The following is an 18,382-nucleotide window of genomic DNA, read 5'->3' on the forward strand; positions in this document are numbered from 1 at the left end:
ATCATCACTGGTCATTAGAGAAATGCAAATCAAAACCACACTGAGATACCATCTCATGCCAGTTAGAATGGTGATCATTAAAAAATCTGGAGACAACAGATGCTGGAGAGGATGTGGAGAGATAGGAACACTTTTACACTGTTGGGGGGAGTGTAAATTAGTTCAACCATTATGGAAGAGAGTGTGGCAATTCCTCAAGGACCTAGAAATAGAAATTCCATTTGACCTAGCAATCTCATTACTGGGTATATATTCAAAGGATTATAAATCATTCTATTATGAAGACACATGCACACATATGTTCATTGTGGCACTGTTTACAATAGCAAAGACCTGGAATCAACCCTAATGCCCATTGATGATAGACTGAACAGGGAAAATGTGGCACATATACACCATGGAATACTATGCAGCCATAAAAAATGATGAGTTCATGTCCTTTGTAGGGACATGGATGAACCTGGAAACCATCATTCTCGGCAAACTGACATGAGAACAGAAAATCAAACACTGCATTTTCTCACTCATGGGGGTTGTTGAACAATGGGAGCACATGGACACAGGGAAGGGAGCATCACACACTAGGGGAGGGACAGCAGGGGTGGGGTTGGGAGTTGGGGAGGGATAACATGGGGAGAAATGCCAGATATAGGTGACGGGGATGAAGGCAGCGAACCACATTGCCGTGTATTTACCTATGCAACAATCCTGCATGTTCTTCACCTGTACCCCAGAACCTAAAGAAGTATACTCTATATATATATATATATATATATATATATATATATATATATATATATATATATAAATAAAGTTCTGATACATGCTACCACATGGATGAAACTTTAAAACATTATGTGAAGCAAAAAAAGTCAGACACAAAAATTCACATATTGTATGATACCATTTATATGAAATATCCAGAATAGACAAATCCATAGAGATAGAAAAGTGTATTAGTGGCTGCCCAGATTAGTTGCTGGAGAGAGAATGGCGAGTGACTGCTAATGCATATGTGGTTTCTTTTGGGGACAGCAAAAATGTTCTAAAATTAGAGAGTATAGATGTTTGCTCAACTTTGTAAATATATTGAAAACCATTGAATTTGTACACTTTAAATGGATAAATTTTATGGTGTGGAAATTATAACTCATAAAGGTGTTAAAATAAATAATAAGCAAAATGTGAAGTGAAACACACTATAATCATGTCTCCCAAAGATGATCAAATATTTTGCAAATATTTGTTGAATTTTTTTGCATTTGTCATAATGTATACATACTTTATGATTGTTATTTTTAAAGGGGCTTATTCTACAGATACTGTCCAAACATTTTGAAAAATCTTATTTTTATGCAGGGAGTACTTTTCATATCAATGTATACATATTTCAGTATTTATAAAGGCCACAAATTAATCCATTGCATTGATCCCTTATAGTTTATTTAAACATTTGTTTTTTGATGAACATTTAGGTAATTTCTAATGATTTCCTTTTCAAACAAAGCTCTAGTGAATATCTTTATACATTTATCTTTGAGCAATTGTGTATTTCCATAAGATGTCTTTCTTCAATGAGAATTGTCTTCAAAGTTATTTTATTTATTTATTTATTTTTGAGATGGAGTCTCCCTCTGTCCCCCAGGCTGGAGTGCAGTGACTTGATGTCGGCTCACCACAACCTCTGCCTCCTGGGTTAAAGGGATTCTCCTGCCTCAGCCTCCTGAGTAGCTGGGTCTACAGGTGCATGCCACCATGCCCGGCTACTTTTTGTATTTTTAGTAGAGACGGGATTTCACCATATTGGCCACGATGATCTTGGTCTCCTGACCTCGTGATCCACCCGCCTCGGCCTCTCAAAGTGCTGGGATTACAGGCATGAACCACCACGCCTGGCCTCAAAGTTATTTTTATAAGAAACTGGGAGACACTTATTAGGTGCTGCTAGCTACGTAACAAACTGGAAGTTCTCTACATTTCCGTTCTGTCTCTTAAAGCCCATCTGTTATCTGAAGGGTTTTTTTTTCATCTTTCAAGTTCCAGGGTACATGTACAGGATGTGCAGATTTGTTACATAGGTAAACGTGTGCCATGGTGGTTTGCTGCACAGATAAAAAATATATAGAACGCTTCACAAATTTGCACGTCATCCTTGTGCAGAGACCATGCTCATCTTCTCTGTATCAATCCAATTTTAGTATATTTACTGCTGAAGTCAGCACTGAAATTTTTTTCTTAAGACATAAGTCACCCTTTTAAAAAGGGGAGGCATTTTTTCATATCCATGAATAGTTTCATTCTTGTTGAATATATCAAAAATTAAACATATTTGCCATATATTATCTGACTAATTGATTTACATTTTGGGAATAGCTACTAAAAAAAAAAAACAAAGAAAGCTTACTAGTCCAAATAGTTAAAGCCCAAAGCTAAGATACTAGTATTTTGGGGGGGATGGGTTACAGAGTATACATTATTCAATTGAGGTTCAGATAAACTATTGTACACATACTGTGCATTTAAGCTGTCCCAAGGCATTACTAACTTGTATAACCAAACTTTACATAGATGATTTTTCTTAGGAACTCTAGCATTGCCATAGTTTGCAGTCAATATTGGATGAGGCTTCTCAATTCTAGCTCTTTTCTTTTAGATAAGTGAGCTACAATATTAGTCAAATTACTGCCTAAAAATTAATTTCCAAATGGTAATTGTACTTTATCTTTAAAGGAAAAGATTAACACTGAAAACAACATGTATGTTGGTCCTTACAACTTTAGATATATGTGACTTCTTGAAAAGAATTCCCATTTTAATTAATTTGCTAAAGATTATTAAATAATCTGTACTTATATCCTAAGTTAAAGTGGATATGATAGAAAATAGATGATAGATAACACACAGTGTAGGTTATTTCTATTATATAATTAATGATGCACAAATATATGCATATATAATATATACACACACACAGAAGTTTTGTGGCATTCTTAGAGCATGATAATACTATTGCCCATATAGTTAGTAGTCCCCCATTTTTTACTTAAACTAAAATTGCATTTTGAATTGTGATTCAGACTTCTTTCTGCTTACCAAGAAAAAAAATAGACATCCATATTCACCAGAATAGAGAAATTTATATCAAAGTGTGAGGAAGCAAACTGACTATATTTGTTTAAAGAGAGAGCAAAGGGTGATCATTTTACTCAGACTGATATAAAAGATGCTTTGCAAGGACGCAATTAACAAATACCAAGATGCTTAATTTTAAACCACAGCACTTCCCCGTAGTTTGTATATTTTTATACTCCTTTATTGACTAAAATCCATTAACTATTTTCCTTTTACATTGCTTGTATTCATTTTTAGACTTATTCCGAGTATTTCAATTCTATTATAAAGTGTTAAATCTCTAAGCATAACATTTGTGACTTTTCTTCTGATAAATGTCTAATCATGATCCAGAAAACTTTGATTTAGTGTATGAATAATAAATTTTTATTCTGTTGTATATAGTTCTTTCCTAGAATTCTTGCAGAAAGGGAATGATTCTCAGGAAAGAGAGTTGAGTTGTTCCCTGGGAAGGTATGCATCTCACCTCTTCAGTTAAGTTATGGATTGCATTCAACAAGAGCAAATAGTGACACATTTTCTATCTTCTTCTTCTGTCACTGTGCTAGGTTGTCCCAAATTGAAAAATTATCCTCACTTTAAAAATAATTATGTAGAAACTTAACTTTGGCATACGTTAAAATTTTCCCAGATCTCAGCTATGACAGTTAGCATTCCTCTAGTTTGAGACTTACAAAAGTCCTGGAATTTCTCTCTAAGGAAAAATGTAGGGTCTTTCTCCCTATTCAGTTTTCAAAGTACAGTTGACCCCTGAACAGAATAAGAGTTTGGTGCTGACCCCCGATGCAGTTGACAATCCTTGTTTAACTTTTGACTCCTTCAGAAATTAACTCATGATAGCCTATTGTTGACCAGAAGCCTTGACAATAACATAAAGTCCATTAACACATATTTTTATAGGTATTATATCCTGTATTCTAGTAATAAAGTAAGCTACAGAAAAGAAAATGTTATTAAGAAAATCACAAGAAAGATAAAATAGTTACACTACTGTACTGTATTTATCACAGCTGTAAGTTTGCATCATCTGTTTATAAGATGAATTGTCTGAGGTGGTGGGCAAATGCAGTGACAGACCTCAAGCTACAGTAATACATCAAGCGGTTCAATGTTTTCTTGTAATGTTATGACTTTTCTCTGTTTTTGGGAGCACTTCCAGCGTCCCTAGTGGTACTACATATGGATCCCATGGTGTTATTCAAGGTTTACAATATTGCACTAAACACAATGAAAGATACCTAGAACTTTGAGAGGTCATTTTTTACTGTGGTAACGCAATTTACTGGAGAGATGAACTGCTTATGCAAAGATGATTAGTGTCACACAGGGTTTTAAGTGAATACTTGCAACACTTGAGCTCATCGCAACAGCAACAGAAGGTGGCTATGAAATGATTACAGCAGTACAGTATGCAGTGTGGTTAGTTTTATGCAGTTATGATTTAATACTACCCATTCATGTTTGTTTATGTAAATGGTGCCTTGTATAGTGTTTGTGTACCTAAGTTTTGGGAAGTTTTAACATTTTATAATAAATTTGTATTATTTTATGGTAGTACATGATAAAATAAACTAGTATCTACATATATTTTGTGCATTTGTGGCATACTTTTTTCTTATTTTTTTGATATTTCTAAGCTATGCTTTTTGTCTGTGAGTTTTTTGAACTTGTCACAAATCTCCAACAATTTTTCCAGTATATTTATTTTTAAAAATCTGCTTATAAGTGGATGCACACAGTTCAAACCCATGCTGTTCAAGGGCCAACTGTAGTCTGATTTCATGGAATCATGGATGTTCAAGCTGGATGGAACTTTAGACATAATCTGGTTTAAAGCTATCATCATACATATTAAGACATTGAGTTTGAGGGAGATGATGTAATACATTCTGGGTCAAATGAATTAGGGACTGAAATAGGACTGGAATCCAGGGTGTTATTTTTTTTTTTTTAAATTTCAAGTCCTTTTGATCTTTTCTTTTCTATGTATGTATGAACTAGATGACTTCAAGGTTCTTTCCAGCATTGGGATTTTGTGGAGTAGATTGCAACTGAGGAATTTTTATAAACTTGGCCTTGTTTCAGTTGTGGTAAATTTCTGAAAGAATGCAGTTATTTCCTTTGAATTCTATAAAATTCCAGAGAAATTATTTTACAGTTAGCAATTTGTTATTGTCAATGAGCTAGACCATGTCATTATAAGGAAAACGCTAGTTCTAGGCTGCACACTTCACTGGATGGATCCATTGGGTCCTGGACTTGGTGAAAAGATCTCGGGGTACTAATTATTGTGGGTGAGTTTTTCTTTGGAGTCACTAGTTTACTCACAAAAAACAAAGGGTATTACTATTATCCGAGAATCAGAAAATAATATCAGCCCTCTGGGTCCTGCCTATTTTATAGGGCATAAATATATAATGAAGTATCTCTGAGTTCAGGTTTGGAGAAACAGCATGGGTCATTAGAGATCAGACTTGTTCAGGGTGGTATGGCCACAGACTGTGGCTTGGGTCATTAGGGCAACAACACTGTCAGTGACCTCGCATCACGACTTGGCATTAATGGTGGTCACCTAATTAGCGAATACCATTTTTAGCAGCACTGACATAATGGCCCTGGATTATATTGGTAGGATACTGACTTGCATGTTCTAATTCCTCTATCTGCTGATTGGATCCATTCTTGGTTGGAACACAGATGTTGATATTTAGAAGATAAATTTAGCCTATTGGCTAAATACTGATCAGAATTGTGGATTTGAGGATTGGTGATTGGGAAATACTTTGATCCCCTGGGAAATAAAAGTTTCTGCTTGGACAGGGTGCCGCCAGACTGGGTATACATTTTTATTATTGATTTTCATCAGGCAGGGGATTCTGAGAAGGAAGAGAATTGCCTTGCTCAGAAAGTAGTGAGTGAGCAAGGCAGTGAGCTAGGCTGAGCTTCTCAGTGGCTGCCCATTTGTTCCACTCTTATAACTTCTGAAAGAAACAACTCAAGAAAACTCAGAACACCAAAAATGTTCAGCATGGTACTTGGGAGTTATTTGACATTCTGGCATATTCTTTTCTGACTTTCATATGCTATTTTAAAGCCCTTGTTCACCAAGAAACCACAGAGGAAGAAGAGGTGGACACAGGCACAAATCCTAGAAAGCTGTTACCTTTTGAATAATAAATCAGTCCACCTGGGTCACCATGAGCCTCCAGTATTTTCCACTGGATATAAAGTGATTCACTTTCTGTCCAGTTGCTTTGGTCCTTTATAAGACCAGCTTCTTAATATCTCTTTCCTTGATGTGAGGCTGTCCCTAACCAGTATTTCTTCTTGCCTAAGGAGCTGCAAGCTGTTTTGATATTCCCCAGAACCACCTTCTCCTTGTCTCCTCTACTTCTTGCTTGGGAAAGGAAAAGCAACTTCCCTCCTTGGGGAACCCTAATATTTATTTGTATTTTTATTTTGAAGCTGAATTCTCTAAGTTTTGTCATGTTGTCACTAACTGCAATAAAGACAGAGGGACCCCTCTCTATATAGTCTTGAAGAGGAGGGAAGCATGACGAGAGGAAATTAATTGATTGACATAGACTAGAAGCACAAAAGCCATCTCAATGCAACTGTTTTTGTTAATATCTTTCCTCACTCCTTCGTTGGTCAGCTGTTTTTTTCATGCCCTACAGCCTGAGTTTCTGAACTTAGAATTGTCTCCCTAACCAAAAGGTCCAAGGAATGACCATTTGGCACTCTTTGGGCCCTTTGGTGAGGGCATCTGGCCTAATCATGACAAACTGATGAGTTGGCGTCTCCCATAGAGTGGAACAAGGACTGTTGGCTGAGAAAAGAGTGAATCTGAAGCTGAGGACAGAGTTGGCTCATGGAACATTTTATCTGTTTTCTGAGTTTCTTGTCCCAGTACGTCAACAAATTTGTTTTTGCTTAAAGACTTTCCCACACCAATGTCTGCCAAGTTCAGATGACTGCTTTTTTAGATTGATCTTGGTTTTCTTGGAACAAAAGCTGAAATTATATAATAAGTTCAGTTGGTCTCAGTGAGAAAAAGTTGGGAGATTCTATTTTCACATACATTAGACAGGTCTAGGCATAGAAGAAAGAAGGGCTTGAAAACAAGGTGGGTGAGGGTGGGAGATGGGAGGAAAGAACTCGTTAAAGGATATTTCACTTGTGTCTACTTTTCCCACTTGTCCTTGGGGCTCTCTGGGTCACTCAGAATTGAGGCACTGGGGCTGCAATGCTCCATGTTAAGATAGACTCTGACCACACTCTCAGTTGATTTACCCTAGGCCAGTGTGTTAGAAAAGGGACTTTAGGTTCCTGATTTCTAAATTGGTAGAGACATTGTCAATTTCCAGAGCAGCTCCAGAGTGTATACTCATAGATTAGAAGGCGCTTTCCTCTGAGACATAAAGAAAACATGCCATTGTGATGATCTCCCTGCTGGAAACTACAGTCATCCCTTGATATCCGTGGAGGATTAGTTCCAGGCCCCCCATGGATACAAAAATCCCTGAATGTTCAAGCCCGCTGTATAAAATGGCATAGTATTCACATATAACCTACGCACATCCTTCCATATACCTCCCCCTTTTTTTTTTGAGACAGAATCTCACTGTGTTGCCTAGGCTGGAGCACAGTGGCACAATCTCAGCTCACTGCAACCTCTGCCTCTTCTGCTCAAGTGATTCTTGTGCCTCATCTACCCAAGTAGCTGGGACTACAAGCATGCACCACCATGCCTAGCTAATTTTTGTGTTTTTAGTAGAGACGGGGTTTCTCCATGATGGCCAGGCTGGTCTTGAACTCCTGGTCTCAAGTGATTTGCCCACCAGCCTCCTGAAGTGTTGGGATTACAGTCATGAGTCACCATGCCTGACCCTTCCCACATACTTTAAATCATCTTTAGATTACTTATAATGTCTAACACCATGTAAATGCTATATAAATAGTTGTTATAATAGATTGTTTTTCTATTTGTATTTTTTCCAAATATTTTTGATCTGCAGATATGGAACCTGGGGAAACAGGGCCAACTGTACCTACAGCAAAGAGGCTACAGCAACACAAGCCTCTACCCCTATGAAGGAAAGTGTCGCTTGATTACTGTGAGATGCTATGTGTTCCTTGAGATTGGTTTGTGGCCTGAGGCCACAGGGCAATAGAATGAGAAGAACCTGGAGGTTTATTAGAGATGGAGTATAGGGGCCACAGTAACCACTGTGAGTATTAACTGCAGCACAGCTTTCAGGGAGGACATGGATGCCCTCCTGCCCACGTTCAGAGAGCAGCGTTGCCTTAGGAGCTTACTAACTCCTGCCAATGCCAGCCAAATATCTGGTAGCACTGTTGCTGCTGGAGAAGAACCCAGTAAACACACTCCTTTCCTGAGTAATTTTATGACAAAAGACAGACAATAGGTCAGATGGTAACCAAGATGCCAGCTGTTAGAAGCTTGGGTGTGCAGTGAAAATGGGTATCTTTACCAATACAAAATACTTGGACTGAGACTGACCCACCTGGCAGTAGGCAGTGCTGCACTTCTGCAGGCTGTTTCCTGTGGGGACTGCCCTGGAAAACTTCTAGCACAGAGGAACACATTCACCCTGCAGATGGCTGGCTCCCAAGAGGAAAAGGATGATGAGAAGATGCTGAGGTGTGTGGTGTCCAGTTCCTCTCCCAGACTCATCAAATCAGGTAATTCACTCTTTTCGTGGTGAAAAGCAAAGGTTAGGCTGAGAAGCCAGAAGTGCTTAAGGGAAAATTCTTTCTTGTAGAAACCAGAGGAGTGGGAAAATACGTTTCTTTCTTATAATAAGTTTTCTTGGCAAAGACACTAGAATTTTCATGAGTGACACCATCAGCAGTAAGAATATTGTGGCTTTTGCAGGCAGCTTCAGGGGACTATAGCATAACAACGGAGAAGATAAATGTTTAAAGGATACTTGCTTTCCTCCTCATTGTTGATGTTCTCTAGCCTAAATGCCAGGAATGGTTCTGATTACATTAGCCCATGAAAATGATGCATGGGTGGGTTTGGGAGAAAGAAAATGAATTTATGAAGAACAAGATAAATTAATATAGAATCACGTATCATGAAAGAATGGTATTAGGTTGTTAGTTTGAGACATTTTTGGGAATACTCACAGTTTGTAGTTCATAATCTAATGAAAAAGATGAAAGCCAACCAATGCAAGAGAAATAGACATTTGTAAATAAATAATTTTGTTGTAGTGAGAATTAAGTCAGTGATTTTGTTAGTGAGTAGGGTTAAAGGGAAAGTTTACGAAGAAAGTGAACCTTGATCTGTGGTGATGAGGAGATGGGGAATGTGGGAACAGAAGCCTTGAGGTTCTGGTCATATGCTGAAAACCCATAGAAAAGAGCTGAGGAGTCTTTCTGATGTCATCCAAGGTTGAACATGAAATATTATGATGTTGCTTCTGCTGCTGTTGATGGAAGGAAGATAAATGTTGTGACAGACGCCCACAACATTTTGGCAAGAAATAGAATTCCATTTGGTATGATGCATTTCAAGGGAATGACCTTTAGCATCATGCAGATGTGGCATGTTTTTGGCTCATTCCTAAACTATGGGGTTTGTGATCTATACAAATGTGGAAGGCATCAGGTTGAAATGCAATACAATATCTCTTGGCCAATGTAATTGACAAAGTGAAAATTGCAACAATTACCCACATACATGTTGAAAAGCAGAAACACCACCCAAAATGCAAAAGTGCTTTCTTCAAGGAAAAAAAAAAGTGAGAAAAAAGTATCTAAACATAGGATAAAGGCTCTCTGTACTGCTTCTGCTCTTTTCAGCCTGATATCAAATGCATCATTTCTTTGATGTGGTAAGAGAAGTACCTGTATCCTTATTTACTAAAGTCAATCTTCTTTGGGATTGATCCCAAAGGGTCAGTGAGATGACCCCTGACCTTCTCTGCAGGTTCTCCTGTTGTCTTTTTAATTCCTCCTATTATTAACCCAGTAAAGACCTTAGGACATGTACCTAGTTTTTTGCTTTTAGCTTCTGTTCTTTTCAAATTATCCAACATGAGCCTCCCGATCAGTATCCCTCCCTCCCTCCCTCCCTCCTTTCCTTCCTTCCTTCCTTCCTCTCTCTCTCTTTTTTTGTTTTTTGAGACAGGGTCTCTCTCTCTCTCTATTTTTGTTTTTTGAGACAGGGTCTGGCTCTGCTGCCCAGCTTGGAATGCACTGGCACAATTATGGCTCACTGCACCCTCTGCCTCCTGGGCTCGAGTGATCCTCCCATCTCAGCCTCTTGAGTAGCTGGAACCACAAGTACATGCCACCCCTTGGTCTCCCAAAGTGCTGGGATTACAGGTGTGAATGAGCCGTGCACCCAGCCATTTTTTTGTATCAATTGCCAATCTAAATTTAAAAATGGATTTCCATTCTCTTCAAGATGAAATCAAATACATTTATCCAATATTCACTGTGATATATAAGACAGACCTACTTTTTAAATGCAGTTCTCCCATTTCATCACACTAATTCTTCAGTAAGCCACACTGACTCATTGTTTCCCTAACCAGCTCTTTGAGCTTTCCACCCACTAGGTCTAGGCTCATCTTAGTCTCCCTTGTCCCTTTCCTCCCACTACCTAAGTCCTTTCCGTAAGTACACGTTCAGCTAAAATCCACATTCTGTATGAAATTTTGCCCAAACACTGCAGTCAGGATTTAAAAAAATTGTACTGCTGTGTCATTCACCATATTTCAAGTGTATTGATGATTTTTTGGATGTTGTTTATACATCTTACCTCTTCAAAAACATTCTTGAGGGCAGAGATCTTTTCATGTCCTTCCCATGTCTAGCAAAATTCTCTTACGTTATAGGTTCCAATGATGAAGGAAGCATTTCAGAAGTAGGGAGAGGAGAAGGAATGTGCTGCAGAGATAAGCATGTGGGTTCCTGAGGCACGTGGGTTCCTGAGGCAGGCAGGTTCCTGAGGCACATTTATTCATTTATTTATGTATACATTTATTTATTTTTAAGACTGAGTTTCACTTTGTCATCCAGGCTGGAGTACAATGGCATGACCTCGGCTTACTGTAACCTTTGCGTCCCGGGTTCCAGCGATTCTCCTGCTTCAGCCTCCTGAGTAGCTGGGATTACAGGCATACACCACCATACCTGGCAAATTTTTAGTGATGGGGTTTACACTACAGTAGAGATGGGGTTTCACCATATTGGCCAGGCTGATCTTGAACTCCTGACCTCAAGTGATCTGCCCACCTTGACCTTCTAAAGTGCTGAAATTACAGGCATGAGCTACCTTGTCCAGCCCAGGAAGCATTTTCAAACTAAATAATAATGAAAACATAACATCAACTATTGAGGGATGCAGCTAAAGTTAACTTAGAGGGAACTTAAAGCCTAAAATAAATACATTAGAAAACAAAAGAGGCTGAACACCAGTGGGCTTCTATTTCTAGAAGTTAGTAAAAGAATTATAAGTTAAAACCAAAAAAGTAGAAAGAATAAAATTATAATGATAAGAAAATAAATCAGTAAAAGAGAAAACAAACAAAATAAGAAGCTTCCAAAAAGTTAAAATTTCTTTATCTGAAAAGACTAATAAAATTGGTAAAGCCATGGCAGGAATGAATGGGAAAAAGAAGGCAAAACGGTCGGTATCAGAAATGAAAAAAGATGACATTACTATAGATCCTACAGCCAATATAAAAAAAATTACAGAAATCTTTATGCCAGCAAATTTGAAAATTAAATAAAATGGATAGATGAATAGGTTCCTAGCTAAACTAGACATAATCATAAGAAAAATCGAAAAATCTTCTCTTTTATAATTATTAAATAGAACTCATAATTTAAAATTATCCCACAAAGAAAACTCTAATCCAGATAGTTCTGCTGATGACTTCTACCAAACATAAAGGCAGAAATCTTACTGATCTTATGTAAACTTCTCTAGATAATCTCAAAAGAGCAAAGAAGATTCTACTTATTTCATGAGCCAGTATAACTTTATTTTTCTCTTTATTTCTTTTAACATCTTGAAATAATTTTAAGCTGAGAAAAGTTGAAAAACTGACATGGAAATTTACATATACTCTTTATCTTTTCCTAAAATTGACAACTTGCATAACCACAGTACAATTCTTAAAACAAGCAGATTAATATTGTACAATACTGTTAACTAAGCCACAACCATTATTAGAATTTTGCCAGTTTGACCCCTAATGTTCTTTTCATTTCTGGGATCCAGTCTAGGATTCCCACATTGCATTTAGTTTTGGCATCTCCTTAGTCTCATTCAATCTGTGGCAGTTCTTCAGTTTTTGCTTGTCATTTTTAAACTTGACACTTTTGATGTTTAGTGGTCAGGTATTATAGGATGTCTTTCAATTTGGTTTGTCTGATATTTTCTCATGATTCCATGAGGTTGTGCAATTTTGGTGAGAATGTATTACAGATGTGATACTGTATCATATTAGGAGGTGCCTGTTGTTGATACAACTTATTACTGATGATGGTAGTACCTTGATCGCTTGGCTACAGTGGTGTCTGCAAGATTTCCCCACCATAAAAATTTCCTGTTTTTCCCTTTGTCATTGGTAGATGTCTTAGGGAGATATTTTGAATATCCTGATTCTCCTCGAACTTTTGTCCATTGATCAAACGATGGTTAAAATGTCTACACAGAAAATTACACACCATAATTGAGAACATTTAAGGAATACATAAAAAGACTCACTGTTTTAAAGATGTCAGTTATTTCTCAATTGATCTATAGATTCAATCTCAGTTAAAATTCCTTACAGATTTTTTTTTTTGGTATAAGTTGATAGGCTGATTTTCATATTTAGATGGAAAAACAAAGGCCAAGAATAGCCAAGTTGGTTTTGAGGATGATGAATAAGGTAGTAGAACTTGTTTAACTGGCTAGAAAGACACATTCTAAAGCAGGAATAATTTACACAGTGTGGTAATAATGCCATGAGAGATAAATAAATGGAACAGAATAGAAGGCACACACTGATTTATTCATAGAGACAGATTTATTCATTTATGATTTAATTTTTGACAAAGATCAACTTTTCAGTGAATGGTGGTAGATCAATTTTATGACCATTTGGAATAAATGAAACTGAACCCCTGCCTCATAGTGGACAGGAAAATTATTTCCAGGTAACTTACAAATCTGTATGTGAAAGGCAAAACAATAAAGTTTCCAAAAGATAATATAGGACTATTTCTTCATGTCCTGGGCATAGAGAAAGATTTATTAAACAGAATTGAAAAAGCACGAACTGTGGAGGAAAAGGTTGATAAATTGGATCGCTTTAATATGAAGAACTTCTATTCATCTACAGACTCCCCTAAAAAGAGTGTAAAAGCAAGCTCCAGAGTAGGATAGAACATTTGCAAGCATGTATTGCTGGTGGGAGTGGAAATTGGCAAAAAGGCTTTAGGAAATGGCCCAGTATTTTCTATTAAAGTTAAACATATTAATACCCTATGGCCCAGCAATGCCACTCTTAGTTACATACTCAACAGAAATGTTTGCTATATGCACAAATAAATAGGTATAAAAATATTCTTAATAGCACTGTTCACAATAAACTTACCCTAGAAACACCCCAATTAACAATCAACACTAAAACTGGTAAATTAATGTACTACATTCCTACAATATATGAAATGGCAGAGAAAAAGAAACCAACTACAGCTACATGCAACAATATGAATCTCACATACTATTGCACAGCCTCCAGATTGGGAGCCCATGAGGACAATCTGTTACTTGTATTTTTCTGTCACTGCCTCTGACCTTGATGGTGCTATTGTCTTGCAGAAGTTGCTGCACCCTTTGCCATGGAGCTGCACAGACACCTGGGCTAGGGCTGGGAGCAGCTGAAGGAGGAGGTTTGGTGAGAGCTGAAGGACCGAGGCCGGGCTGTTGTCTGGCAGTGTCAATGTGCGTGGGCTGGAACTGTACCTGGTGTCTTGCAGCGACTTTCATAGCTGAATGGCTAATGTTTTATTTTATTATTATTCCTGCTTTCCTGTTTTATTCCTGCCTATCAAATCCTGAGCAAATTTCTCTTGTGACCAACCTTAACTGGAATCAAAGGGAATTCTGGGAAATGTAGTTCTTGATTAGCTAATTTGACACAGTTAAAGTCATTGTAAGAGTGATTTTTCAGGGAAGAGGGCAAGAGAGAGACTGAGAGAAGGCTTTAAGGGGCATCTGGCATGTGGGCAATATTCTATATCTTTGCTTGAGTGGTGGTTATGTGGAGGGTACTTGGTGAAAATTCACTTGGTGGAACATTTAGATTTTGTACACTTTTGAATTACTCATATATTAAGCCCCACCCCAGCAACACTCAGAAGAGGTTAAAAAAAAAAAAGCACAGGTTTTGAAGTCAAAGATATAGCTCCAATGACTGATCCTGCTAGTTTCTAGCTGTAAGACTTTGGAAAATTTATGTAATCTTACTCTTAGTAATGTGGGGATAATAATGCTTTCTACCTCATAGGTTTTGTGAGCATTAAATGAAATGATTACATTGGCACCGTGTCTAGTATATAAAAAGCATACAAGAAAGTTTCATTGGCCGGGCATGGTGGCTTTCGCTTGTAATCCCAGCTCTTTGGGAGGCCCAGGTGGGTGGATCACTTGATGTCAGGAGTTCGAGACCAGCCGGGTCAATGTGGTGAAACCCCATCTCTACTAAAAATACAAAAATTAGCCAGGCTTGGTGGCACCTGCCTGTAGTCCCATCTACTCAGGAAGCTGAGGCAGAAGACATGCTTGAACCTGGGAGGCAAATGTTGCAGTGAGCCAAGATTGCACCACTGCACTCCATGCCTGGGTGACAGAGCAAGACTCCATCTCAAGGAAAAAAAAAAGTTTCATTATTGTTCTAAACATATTACTAGATTATGTGACAATATATTTTACAATATATTTATAGTATGTTTTACATATATATAGGTATAATGATATATGATAACAAGAATAGTTAACTTTTTGAGCACTTACTATGTTTCAGGCAATATTATAAGCAAATTTTCATTTATTTACTCACTGAAACTCTCTGTCAGAATCCTTTGAGATGGACTCTCATTACCTCCATCAAAGAGATGAGTCAATTGAGTCTAAAGAGGTTACATAACTGTTCCCAGGTCATACAGCTCTTAAATGGTGGGGCCAAGGATTCAAATCCAGGGCACATATGTGTAGGGAGGGATGTCTGAACAGGTGGATACAGTCATGTAAATAAGCAATGTGTGTTAGTCAGAGCTGTTTGGGTTGGAACTCAGAGAAATCCAACTTCACCTACCAGCTTAGGACAAGTGGGTCATTTAGAGGAGGATTATTGGAACATTTCACGTAATTGTGGGAAAGACAAGGATACAGTGAGATCCAGGGTCCACTGGAACCAAGATGTCAAAGCCCGTAGGCCTCTCTTTCACGTGTCTTTTTTTCTGCTTGTCTCTATGTTGTTGCCTTAAATGCTGCCTACTGCAAATAAGCTTTCTCCATGTAGCAGAAACCACAGCAGGTAGGCAGCTGCTCCTGGGTCTTGCATCCTATGTTTCCAACCCCCACAGAGTGGCTGCCTCTCTTCCTTTACTTCTAGGACAAAAATCTGGAATAAGGACTGATTAGTTCAATTGGGTTGTTTATCAAAGGAGCTGACTCATAAATAGATTCTTTAATCTTATAAAAAATCTTATAAAATCTGCTCCTCTTGCCATAGAGGAGCAGAATCTATTAAGTCTTATAAACACATTGTCTGTGTATGATATTTCCCAGAGAAGGAGGAAGACATCATGAGTTATAGGGCCACAAAGGTTGGTGTCCACCATGGCTGATATGGAAAAGAAAGCCAAGTAGCAAAATCTGTGTGTTGCCCTGGTATAAAGCCTGTATCTCCGGGAAAAATGTCATTCTTTATCCATGTTCCAGGACTTTCATTTTAATGATTATATTTCCTGGTAGACAAAGATATGAGGATCAGCCAGATCAAGAATGAAAGACAGACTGTAGCTGTATTACTTTGCTGAATCATTATCCTAATGCAGGATATCTAATAAGCAAAGGAAAAGAACAGATACCAAGGAGTCAACAATCATTCTGGAAAATAGGTTTTGAAAACAAATGTGCCCATAAACTGCAGAAGCTCTTCCTTTCCAGTTATTCATAATATATAGTATCACTGAAAATTAAGGCAGGTAGGATAACAACCTATAACCATTCTCAGACACTTTGCCAACTGACTTTGCAAAACAATTTAGAGAACATGTAAAGATTAATCTTTAGATTGAAGGCTTTTTTGTGTGTGTGGCTAAAATATCAGTTTCCTGAAACTTTAAGGTCGAACGGGAAAAGAATGCAGTTTGGGTTGTGGGTCAGGTTTGGAGTGTCTGATGAATGAAGAGAGAATGAGATCACAGTGAAGCATTCTTAATTCAGGAAAAAAATGTGTCTCATTTCCCAGAATATTTGCTAGGGAAAGGTGGAAGGAAAGGGGGGAACTCCCCATACAAAATCCTGCTGGCTTATGCTCAATAGCCTATTACCATGCCTAAAAGATGATTTATAACATTGACACTTAATATCAGAAATTTACTTGTAATCAACCTTTGATGATTCAAGACAAAAAGAGAAAAACATACAATTTTAGAATTATTCCTACTTGGCCTCGAAACCTGGTTTGTAATTTGACACAAATGTTAGCATGCGCTGTATGCTATTCTGCATTTTGGTAAAGTTAAAATTTATCTAGATGGTCCTTTTATATCAGTATGAAGAAGCTACTTTATTCTTTGGATAGCTGAAGAGTATTCCGGAGTATCTGAATATGTGGATTATTGTAATTAACCAAGGGCCTATTGGGGCATTTGTTTATGTTCAATCTTTTGCTATAACGAACAATACTGACACATTCTATTTTCCCTGTACACATTCTGTTTTGCCAATTATATATTTAGTGATAAGTTCATAAAAATAGTCACTTTATCAAAGTGGATATGCATTTTTAGTTTTAGTAAGAATTTAGTAAATTCTTTACATAGCAAAAGGGATTTTGCAAAATCCAATTTACTTAATTTCCAATTGTAATCCAGTTATTTCAATAATAAATGTTGAATAAGCAATATTCCCACTGATATAAAATGGCAGTTATAATAGATTAACCCCCTATGTTTTGCTGTAGTCTATTGCTAGACTTTCTTTAATATTTCTATGAACTTTTCTATTATATTTCATTGTTCTATCTATACATGAATCAGAATCATGCTGAGGTAGGCTGAATAATGTCCTTCCCCTCATTCCTCCACCTCCAAAATGTCCACATCCTAATCCCTGGTACCTATAAATGTGTTTCTTTACATAGCAAAAGGGATTTTGCAGACCTGATTAAACTAGAAACCTTGAGATGGAGGGATTTTCTTAGATTATCTGGATAGGCAAAATCTAATCATGTGGGCATAAAATCAGAGAAACATTTCCATCTGTGTTTAGAATAAGAGAAAACATGACTATAGAAAAATTTTAGAGAAATGCAACAAAGATGATGGCATGAGGCTGTGAGCCAAAGAAAACAATGGCCTTTAGGAGATGGAAGAGGTAAAGCATCAGATTTTCCTCTAGATCCTCCAGAAAAGAACGTACTCCTGCCGGCACCTGGACGTTAGCCCAGTGAGGCCCATTTTGGACTCCTGACCTCCAGAACTATAAGCTAATAATTTGGGATTGTTTGAATTTGTGGCACTTTGTTACAGAAGCCATAGGAAACTAATATATGTGCTATTTGAATAATGTGTTAATAGCAGGTAGAGCTAGTTCTGTCTTGCCCTATAACTTTTGAATTTTCCCTCTGACTTGCCCTGATGATTCTTGTTTATTTTCCATTTGAATTCTAGATTGACTTATCTAGTCTCCTTCTCCCTCCTTTCCTCAAAACCTATTGGCATTTGAATTAAAATGTTATAGAATAGATGTATTAATTTGAGGAAATGCTTTAAGATTTTGCACCCTCTAGTCAAAAACTTGGTACGCATTTTTGTTTTGTTTTGTTCAGGTCTTCTTTTCTCTTTCCTCCTCAATAGTTTTATAAACATCTTATTATGTAGATATTACTACTTTTCTTTTAAAGATTATTCATTGATATTTCCTCTTTTCATTTGTTTTTTAATTGTTGCCTTTCCCTCAAATATCTCTTCCAGTGATTTTTGT

At 37.3% G+C, this 18,382-nt stretch overlaps 1 non-coding gene across 1 annotated transcript; it reads right to left on the minus strand.

The window, feature by feature from the left end:
• Positions 1-2,115: 2,115 nt before the first annotated feature.
• LOC135276102 (U6 spliceosomal RNA) lies at positions 2,116-2,218 on the minus strand. The gene has a single exon (XR_010343672.1). It is a non-coding gene; the product is annotated as a U6 spliceosomal RNA (small nuclear RNA).
• Between the last annotated feature and the right edge of the window lie 16,164 nt (positions 2,219-18,382).

The sequence above is a fragment of the Aotus nancymaae genome, unplaced genomic scaffold, assembly GCF_030222135.1.
Source record: "Aotus nancymaae isolate 86718 unplaced genomic scaffold, 86718_ANA_hifiasm-v0.15.2.pri h1tg000020l, whole genome shotgun sequence".
NCBI lineage: Eukaryota > Metazoa > Chordata > Mammalia > Primates > Aotidae > Aotus > Aotus nancymaae.